Consider the following 10,775-nt stretch of genomic DNA (forward strand, 5'->3'; position numbering starts at 1 on the left):
CTAACATGACAAATGGGACACCCTACGCTCTTAACGGGCACTCGCATGTGGCGGCCATTGTAGGTCCACAAGACGCTAAGTGCACATGAAGTTGGCCATTTGGGACAGGGCCGAATTCACAGATCAGAGTTCACCAAACTTGAACTTTGGAACACGGCAAAATGCTAAATTTCTTCACATGAGCTTTCTGTATGTGCATGAATAGAAATCAATGAAACGAAAGGTGTGTTACCGCCCATCAAACGTTTCAGATTTTTTTAAAATAATGTTTTGTGAATATTTTTAATGACCAGATAGCTTTGAACAAACATTCTGCTAATGTTATGGAAGAATGTTTGTTCAAAACCTTGAGAGACACATGTCAGAACATTAGCTAATGTTCAAAAACATTCACTGTTTGGAGATTTGTTGGTCAGTACAATAATCAAGGCTTTTTTAAGGGATTTGAGTAAAAACCGGTGGGGATCTAAGTCTTATCACTCCCACACTCCTGATCCGGCCTGTACTATAGGATAGATTACTCTATCAGTCTATCTGACCATTAGAAAGAAAGCAGAGCCACAATACCAGCCAAAGAAATGAGCATCAGAGGGATTAAAATGCTTTAAAATACGATCGATCCTGCTGGATGCTCAAACAAAACGATTACACAACAATCTCTTCAGTTAACGATCATTCTAACAGTAATCTGGATTACGACCCTCATGAGTCTTGTATTGTGGTGTGTGTGGATACGGTCTAATCTTATTCAGACCGAGAAGGCAGATGAATCTGATTGGTTGCAGTTGTCTGAAGCAACAATGAAAGATTTGATGGCACGAATCTCGCAATTTGATTAACGCCGCCTGATAATATCTGTCCTGAAATGGCAGAGCTGTTATCACACGTTTGACTTAAGACAAACTGGTTGTATGTGAAATAAAACACTGAGAAGCTGCACGTAAAAGGATATTTCAATGTGTCATATCAGGTCTTTCACCGAAACGTTGCTACTTTTAATCTTTTTCAAATAAAGGGAGAATAACAGTGTGCAGATCCTCTTTTTTGTAGCATCTGACATTTTTTTTGATCTTGCACCTGGCTAAAATGCTTCGGATGTGCGTACCTTGACCCTTTTTTCATATCACAAAGAATACATTTTCCTTTATCTTTTGAATAAGGATGCACCAATATTAAAATTCTGGCTGATACCGATAAGCTGTTAATTATATTTATGTTATGGCTGATGTTACACATCTATACTATTTTATTAAATAAATTAGACAAAACACTAAAGACTATATCGATTGTTTTAATGGCTGCAAGTGGCATCAGAATAATGATCAGAATATGTACATTACACTGCTGTCAGTGTTATTAAATTAAGATTAATATGTATACATACACCAATCAGGCATAACATTATGACAGGTGAAGTGAATAACACTTGGGTAGGTTTAGGAGTAGGGTTAGTCTAGTGGGGATAGAATATACAGTTTGTACAGTATAAAAATCATTACGTCTATGGAAAGTCCCCATAAAACATGGAAATCAGTGTGTGCGTGTGTGTGTGTGTGTCATTAGGAATTCAGAAGTTACTTCATAGAAATAGGGGAGTCCCTCCCAAGGCTTTGCAATGTGTATGAGGCCTTAGAGACTTTGGCTGGGTTGTTTTGCTTGTTAGGCTGATCACTTCAGCGACTTCAGCGCCTAAAAAAAAAAAAGACATCCAACCCCAATTTGCGTCACACTAATTTCCGTTCTAGAGTTACAGTTCCTCAGCGTCTCTCTCTTGCTCGCTCTGCAGGCCCTGAGGGAGGGTGAGGAGAAGAAAGGAGACATGAAGGAGATAAAGAAAAGGCTGATGAGGAGGGCAGGAAAACAACCGCACAACCGCACCCGGTGGCACAGGATTCCCATTCAGCCCCGGACAGGGACAGAGCGGCGCCAGTGTGTTTGTGTGTGAGAGCAAGTGTTTAAAAGCCGAGGCGTCCTAGTGGCCGATCAAGTGTCTCTCTCTAAAAATAATGGCAGACAAGACAGCTCGTAGTGCAAGTGTGTGCGTATGCATGTGTGTATTGTCATGTGTGTGCATTCATGCTAGCACATGTGTGTGCGTGGCAAAAAACAAATCCTTTAGTACCTGAACACCGTTGAAGAGTTGAAGTCAGCTTTTGACACGCGGAAGTTCAAAAGAACAGCACTTATTATAAAATAGAAAATGTTTGGTCACCATTATGGGGATCGATGTTTCATTTAGTTGGCCAGTTTGACTCTTGGCTTTTTATGTGAGTTTGTGGTTTTTGTTACAGTGTTAACAAAACACATAATCTGTTCAAATCAAAATAAGCCATGAGCAAAAAAATATAATAAAGAAAAATGTTTGACTAAACTCATCACTGACTAAAAATATTAATAAATAATATTCACCAACAATTCTTTCATGTCACAGATCCGACATTCTGAATTTTAAATACATTCTAAGGGGAAAAAAGTTTAGACACACAGATATCAAGAATCAGCATATGAATCTCAACAATGGTGACATACTTAAAGCTGCAATGCATGCTGGGAGCCATGGGTTTTAGACTGTGGTGGCTTAGGGTTGGAGCTAAACTTTGCAGGACATCTGCTGTCTACACTCTAAAAAATGCTGGGTTAAAATGGACTAACCCAGCAATTGGGTTGTTTTAACCCAGTCAATGGGTTGTTTTAACCCAGTGAATGGGTTGTTTCAACCCATCAATTGGGTTGTTTTAACCCAGTGAATGGGTTGTTTTAACCCAGCGGTTGGGTTAAATGTTTGCTTAAAACAACCCAATTGCTAGGTTAGTCCATTTTCAACCCAACTTGGGTTGTTTTTAACCCAGCATTTTTTAGAGTGTAGGACCGAACTTTCCTACCCCTGACTTAGAGGTACAAAAATGTACCCTTAAGGGTACCACCCCAGTGACGGCCACTTGTACCCTAAAAGGTAAAATGTTGTACTCTTTTTTTTGAGAGTGTATATTATTATATACATTAATTATGTTATATTATATTTTTTAATTAGATAAAGCCTGTAGACCTCAAATGTCCATTTTTTTGTTTGTGAACTTTAATGAAACATCCGATTTTAGAATTCTGCAAACATTACGAGAATGTAAGTTTTGAATGTTGTCTGAACGTTCTGTAGCAACATTTTAAAAACATTAGATGACCGTGCAACTGTGAAAAATGCATAATGTTTTTGTGCTAAGATTTTGAGAGCATTATTAAAGACTCTGAAAGTACTTTTGCTCATAACTTTGACAGAACGTTGTTCTGAGAACGTTCTCTGTTGGGTTATTAGCGGTAGTATTATGCTTTTCAGAAATCTTCAAATTTTCCAACAAATTCACACATTAACCTTTGTGGGCTTTGTGCGCTGGAATTTCAACCTTGTCGTTGAGACGACAAGATGTCTGCAAGAGCTGTTGTGTCTGATGCAGTATCGGAAAACATCCAATCCACAACAAAACCAGGAACGGTTGCTTCTGTGTTCCATGAGCGTCTCGTATCGGTTTATCAGCTGCTCTACAATAATCCAGATGAAGATAGCAATCCCGCTTCTGTTGGTTAATCCCTGTCGGAATGTGTGTGTGTGTGTCCCGTATTAAGATACTGATCGCACATATTACCTTCCAATGAACTCTCGAGTAAAAGTGATGTAAAAGCAACATGTTAAACTAGAGTAAACATGGACATAGTTTTTCTCTGTCTTTTCTTCATAATGCATTCAACATCCAAAAGTATTAATAAAATTCTACCTATGCTTGAGACTGCAATGTATTTTATGCCTACTAACTAGAGTATGTACCTACACTCTTATAGTTACCATGAAATCAAAATTCTTTATAATAAAATAATTACCACCACCCCAAACTCCACCTTTATCTTACACTGTAAAAAAAAAAATCAGGTCTCCAATTGAAAATTTTCTAGTGACCAATCACATCTACATTTTTCAGTTGGCCAAATTGAATTTCTGTGAATTGGTGCAATTTAATTAACAGAAATTCATTTTGGCCAACTAAAAAATTTAGATGTGATCAGTATAGAAAATGTTCAATTGGAGACCTGATTTTTTTTTACAGTGTAAGATAAAGGTGGAGTTTGGGGTGGTGGTGGTGAGATGCTGGAACAGCTGAGACTGAGGAGAGGTAAGCAGCTGCTTATAAACTCTGGCTGTTGATTGGAAGGGGCTCGCTCCTCCCTAAATTACGTTTAGGAACGTCACTAATTTCTCAGTGCCGTTATTGTTTTAGTTGTGGTGTGAACTCTGCTATTCTTTTATATTTAGAACAATTTTAGAACTATATCTTTATCGTTCTTGGTGTGAACGGGCCTTATGAAGAACATTTAACATCCACAGAATCTTTCCATTCCACAAAAGCTTCTTTAAAGTGACAAAAAGGTTCTTTGGATGATTCAAATATTCTTTACACACACAAAAATTGGTTCCTTTAAGAAGTGTTCACCGAAAGGATCTTTGAGGAACCAAGAATAGTTCTTCTATGGCATTAAAGGGTTAGTTCCCCCAAAAATGTGCAAAAAAAACCCCCAACCTCATGTCGTTCGACACCTCCGTTCATATTCGGAACACAAATTAAGATATTTTAGTTGAAAGCTGATGGCTGAGAAAGGCTTCAGATAGGCCTCCATTGGCATTCAGTACATTTATACTCCCAAGACCCATAAAAGGCACTTAAAACGTCGTTACAAAGTCCATCTCACCACAGTGGCTCTACAATAATTTTACGATGCGACGACAATAGTTTTTGTGCGCAAAAAAAAATCAAAATAACACCTTTGTCCAGCTTGTTATTGTCTTCCGTGTGTGCCTCCACGACGCATGCGCGAGAATATGACGTAGCACCAGCGTTCGGGAATCCATGAAATGCACACTTAAGCCCCATTTTGAGCACTACGCCGAGACCTAAAGCACGATCAATGTAGAATCCAACAGCTTAGATACGCGCGTCTTCCTCTGCTTGTAAACAAATTGCTTCTGGGTCATGTGTCCGAACGGCGGATCTGCGTCATATTCTCGCGCATGCGTCGTGGAGGCATACACGGAAGACAAGAACAAGCTGGATAAAGTTGTTATTTTAATTTTTTTTTGCGCACAAAAACTATTGTCGTCGCATCGTAAAATTATTGTAGAGCCACTGTGGTGAGATGGACTTTGTAACGACGTTTTAAGTGCCTTTTATGCGTCTTGGGAGTATAAGTGTACTGAATGCCAATGGAGGCCTGTCTGAAGCCTTTCTCAGCCATCAGCTTTCAACTAAAATATCTTCATTTGTGTTCCGAAGATGAACGGAGGTCTTACGGGTGTCGAACGACATGAGGGTGAGTAATTAATGACAGAATTTTCATTTTTGGGTGAACTAACCCTTTAATAGTGCACTGAGCTTCCATTTAGAGTAGGATGCTGCCTATGTAGACAGTGAGATTTGGTTGTGCTACAAAGCCGTTGTGTTGTGTAGCAGCAGGACACAGCAGGGCTGAAGCAGGAGAGCTGAAAAGTTGTGCAGTTCCGTGTAAGATCAAGACACCGAGTGCCATCGGGTCACAGCACAAACAGCTCAGGTATAGAGCTCGTGGGGCAGCTTTTCACGCTCATGCAGAGCTTGTGATAAACCCACCAATCACAGGTCCGATCACAAGCTCAGGGTTCAAGTGTGTGTCAAGGAGAGAATGCCCACAGTTCTCCACTGTCCTCCGACAGCAAACACACTCTGACCACGATAACACACACAGAGGAGCTTCAAACCATTCCATTTCGTTGCATTTGAATCTCATGAACTGTTTTGCAAATATGTCTTAATCATGAGAATGATTAGCTTTGCAGGATTAGAAAGCCAGAAATTATGTTTTCACCTTATTTTTTCATAAAACACAAAAGATGGTGCTTTGAAGAAGGTTTATGTAGCTCTTTTCATTATAATTTTCTATTCAGTGAATAACTCATATTTCAGTCTGCTATAGTCACACAAAGCATCATATAGTGTCAGAAGACTTAAATTACAGTAAGGGCCAAAAGTGATGTCCGGAGGGGATGTGTGTTTTATTTGATATTTCTGACCAAATTATTAGACAAAACAGGTGAACTACGGCTACAGGTTTTATTTTACTATGCAAAAAATAATATCCATTGGAAACAATACAAAGCTCACAGGAAAAAGCATACGCCAAAAGCATAACCATTTATTAATACTTCATTGGTTCTCTCTTGTTTTTGCATGTGTTCATCATTTCTATGTACGACAGCCTGGCCAAAAAATTACGTCTGTACAATTTTGCATGTTTCATCAAACAATCGACTCAAGCACAACTACGCAATATGCGTACAAAATCTTTAACACGTTTTTAATAATGTTTGCATTAAGGGAGAAGAATTTTCCTTTAGGTCAGACATCACTTTTGGTCACTATGATTTTTATGTTGTTTTGTTTTTGGACAAATATGGTCACTGTTATTATATAAATGAAAATGACCTCCATGAATTGTGAATTGGAATAAATCTTAATAAATTAACACATACAGTGGCAAGAAAAAGTATGTGAACCGCTTGCAGAATCTAACTAAATAAGAGGGATCATACAAAATGCATGTTATTTTTTATTTAGTGCTGTCCTGAATAAGATATTTTACATAAAAAATGTTCATAGTCCACAAGACATAAAAACCCTAGCTGAATTTATTAAAATAACCCTGTTCAAAAGTATGAACCCTTGATTCTCAGTGCTGTGTGTCGTTCCCTGGATGATCCACGACGGTGGTTGTTCATGAGTCTCTTGTTTGTCCTGAGGAGTTAAACTGCCCATAGTTCTTCAGAAAAATCCTCCAGGTCCTGCACAATCTTCAGTTTTCCGGCATCTTTTGCATATTTGAACCCTCTCCAGCAGTGACTGTATGATTTTGAGATTCATCTTTTCACACTGAGGACAGTCGAGGGACTCAAACACAACTATTGAAAAAGGTTCAACCATTCCCTGATGCTCCAGAAGGAAACACAATGCATTAAGAGCCGGGGGGTGAAAACTTTTTAACAGGATGTCCAAATGTTTCTTATTTTGTTTAAATATCTTCTTTTTTTTTTTAATTTAGTACTGCCCTTCAGAAGCAACAGAAGATACTTGCATGTTTCCCGGAAGATAAATTGAGTACAATTTACCTTGATCTTCAAATTCAGAGTTTTCATCCCCCGGCTCTTAATGCGTCGTGTTTCCTTCTGGAGCATCAGTGAATGTTTGAACCTTTTTTAGTAGTTGTGTTTGAGTCCCTCGACTGTCCTCAGTGTGAAAAGGTGGATCTTAAAATCATACAGTCACTGCTGGAGAGGGTTCAAATGAGCAAAAGATGCTGGAAAACTGAAGAATGTGCAGGACCTGAAGGATTTTTCTGAAGAACGTTGGGCAGTTTAACTGCTCAGGACAAACAAGAGACTCAAGAACAACCATCACAAAACAAAAAAAACAGCCGTGGATCATCCAGGGAACGACACACAGTATTAAGAATCAGTGGTTCATAAACTTTTGAACAGGGTTATTTTAATAAATTCAGCTTTTTTTTGTCTTGTGGACTGTATGTTAAAAAAAAAACATATGTAAAATATATATTTTTTTAACAGCACTAAATACAAAATAACATGCATTTCGTATGATCTCTCTTATTTAGTTAAATTATTAATATTTTCACAGATTCTGCAAGCGGTTCACATACTTTTTCTTGCCACTGTAAATATTAGATTAAAAAAACCTATAAAGACTTCAATGAAAATTTGAAATAATGCCTTGGCAACTGAAATAAAAATTAACAAGTTATAAAGTTATAAGTTGAAGTACTGCAAGTATTAAAACTGAAGAAAAAGCTGCATAGAAATGTTTAAAAACTAATAAAAATATCAAAAGCATGTCACAAAATGACTAAAACTTAAAGTAAAATGAAAACTAAAAATAAAAGCTAATTCAATATATAACTAATAAATAGTATATAAATAATACTCAAATATGGAATTGGTTAAGCTGGAATAAAACAAAATATAGATATTTCATGACAAACTTCAAAAACTTCAATGAAAATGAGAAACTCTGACTTGGAAAATTACAATAAAACTACCCCCGAAATAAAAATAAATGAAAGCTAAATAAAAAATATTACAAAAACTAATAAAAATTACTAAAACTTTGACTGAAAATATCAAAATAAAAGCTAATAATAAATACAAATAGTAAATAAATAATATTAAAATATGAGGGAAAATAAATAATTATTCTTAAAAAAAAAAAAAAAATTCTTTATTTTGGTCCGCATATGCAACGACAGCCGATATCCTAAAATATGCAAATAAAACTACATTCCCAGCATGCCTTGCAGCTCTGATCTTCTCCTGACAGCCCCTGTCACGGCTAGTGTAATTACAGAGAGAGGACAGGAACAAGTCACTCACACCCATTAACTATTGAGAATAGCTCTTCCAGTTCTCTTCTGGCCATTTCTCATTGACTGACAGAAGAAGAGAAACCAGAGAGAGGAGAGATGTCTTGGGCTCTGAATGAGTGATGCCCTTCTCCATTTCTTGAAACTGTCAGTCACTGCAGACAAAACTTTTGTTCTGTACTGTCCAGACAAAATGACACGGGTCATTAAAATGGCTGCTCGTTCACACTTCTGACAGGTGATAATAATGTGCTGTGTGAATGAGTAAAGTGGGCCAGTGTGTTGGGAGGTCAGGTTATGACTTGTGTAAAATGGCTCTTGGCTGTTTAATCAAGCATAAGTTGTTTGTCAATGATGTGCTGAGTGAGGAATGCCGGCTCTCTTCACAGGCAGGCTGATTCAAAGATCGTTTGACAGTGCGTGCTTAACATGCTCAGAGAAGTTTGTTTGGCTGTGACATGATATAGTGTTTCAAATGACAAGTGTTGAATGCAGGCCTGAGAACTTATTAGTGTAATTCCTACTGTTAAACAGAAGTCACTCGGATGCATTTATAGCCACGCTGTGCTGCCCTCTGCTGGTGGATGCAAGTGGTGCAGCAGGATTTCTGGCTGTCATTTGCCTCCATCATGTGGCTCACTATTAACCAAATCAATGGCCTGGTCTGATGAATCACGTTTTCTTCTACATCACGTGGACGGCCGGGTGTGTGTGTGTGGCTTACCTGGGGAACACATGGCACCAGGTGCACTATGGGAAGAAGGCGAGCCGGCGGAGGCAGTGATGCTTTGGGCAATGTTCTGCTGGGAAACCTTGGGTCCTCCATCCATGTGGATGTTACTTTGACACGTCCCACCTACCTAAGCATTGTTGCAGACCATGAGCACCCTTTCATGGAAACGGTATTCCCTGGTGGCTGTGGCTCTTTCAGCAGATAATGCTCCTGCCACAAAGCAAAAATTGTCCAGGAATGGTTTGAGGAGCACAACCAGTTTGAGGTGTTGACTTGGCCTCCAAATTCCCCTGATCTCAATCCAATCGAGCATCTGTGGGATGTGTTGAACAAACAAGTCCGATCCATGGAGGCCCCACCTCACAACTTACAGGACTTAAAGGATCTGCTGCTAACATCTTGGTGCCAGATACCACAGCACACCTTCAGGGGTCTAGTGGAGTCCATGCCTCGACGGGTCAGGGCTGTTTTGGCAGCAAAAGGGGGACCAACACAATATTAGGTCATAATGTTATGCCTGATCGGTGTATATATTATGTATGTTTACTGTGTACAAATGCACATTTCTGCATGCTTATAACAATTACAAGTGCAGTGTTCGCTATTACATAGCTATGCCACATATTTGAAAATGAGTATTTCAGTGGTACATATTCATTGTTAATTATATGCCTACTATATAGGCCTATACTATATCCACCTTATTCTGCAAGCTAATTTTTGGTGTATATGCTCATTGGAAAAAACTCATTGGTTTTTCATAGAAGTAATTTAGTAGGCTAGTGACATTTTTAAAATGTTCCCTCAATTGTGATCACAAATGACCAAGACTTAAAATCATGATTTCATCTTTAAATGTATCTTTTCAAGTTTTGAGTGTAACGTATAGGCTATACATGGTATTAAAGGGATAATTTCATAATTTGGTCCAGACCTTTTTTCTACACGCATAACAGAAGATATTTTGAGAAATGTCACTGTGTTTTTGTTCATTCATGGTTTGGTTACCAACATTCTTCAAAATATCTAATTCTGTGCTCCATAGAAGAAATGCATACAGATTTTGGATGAACTGTCCCTTTAAGACATGATGGGGGGGGGGGGGGGGGGGGACATGAAAATGTACTGCAATGTAATTAGCCTGATGGCATTAAATAAATAAATAACCCACAATTAAATGTCTAGCCATTGTTAGCCTATAAGTTAGATGATTAAAGCACTTGTCCTGTGAACGAGTGTCCCCTCGTCTGGAAATCCGCAGCATGTCCCGCTGAAGCCCACGGGGGATGGTTTTCCCGTTGCAGCATCAATCCTACCCTGACGTCACCCCCAAATTTCGCAGCTCCCATCACTACCTCGTTAATTTTGCCTTGTGATCAGAAATGGCGGAAAGATTACTCGATGTCGAGCTATTTTTGTCTCCCAAAGCTCATTAGGTGTGGAAGGGCGACCACGCGCAAGTAGGAAGCGGCTGTTGTGTATCTGTCTCGCGCCTTTGAGCTCAGGTTACCTCGAACACCGCTCTGCGTCTCAGCGCGTCCCTAAACACACACCTTTGTATTCTGGGGGGCAAACAGACTCTATCGGACACTTCGAG

The sequence above is a fragment of the Gobio gobio genome (genome assembly GCF_949357685.1).
Source record: "Gobio gobio genome assembly, chromosome: 3".
Taxonomy (NCBI): domain Eukaryota; kingdom Metazoa; phylum Chordata; class Actinopteri; order Cypriniformes; family Gobionidae; genus Gobio; species Gobio gobio.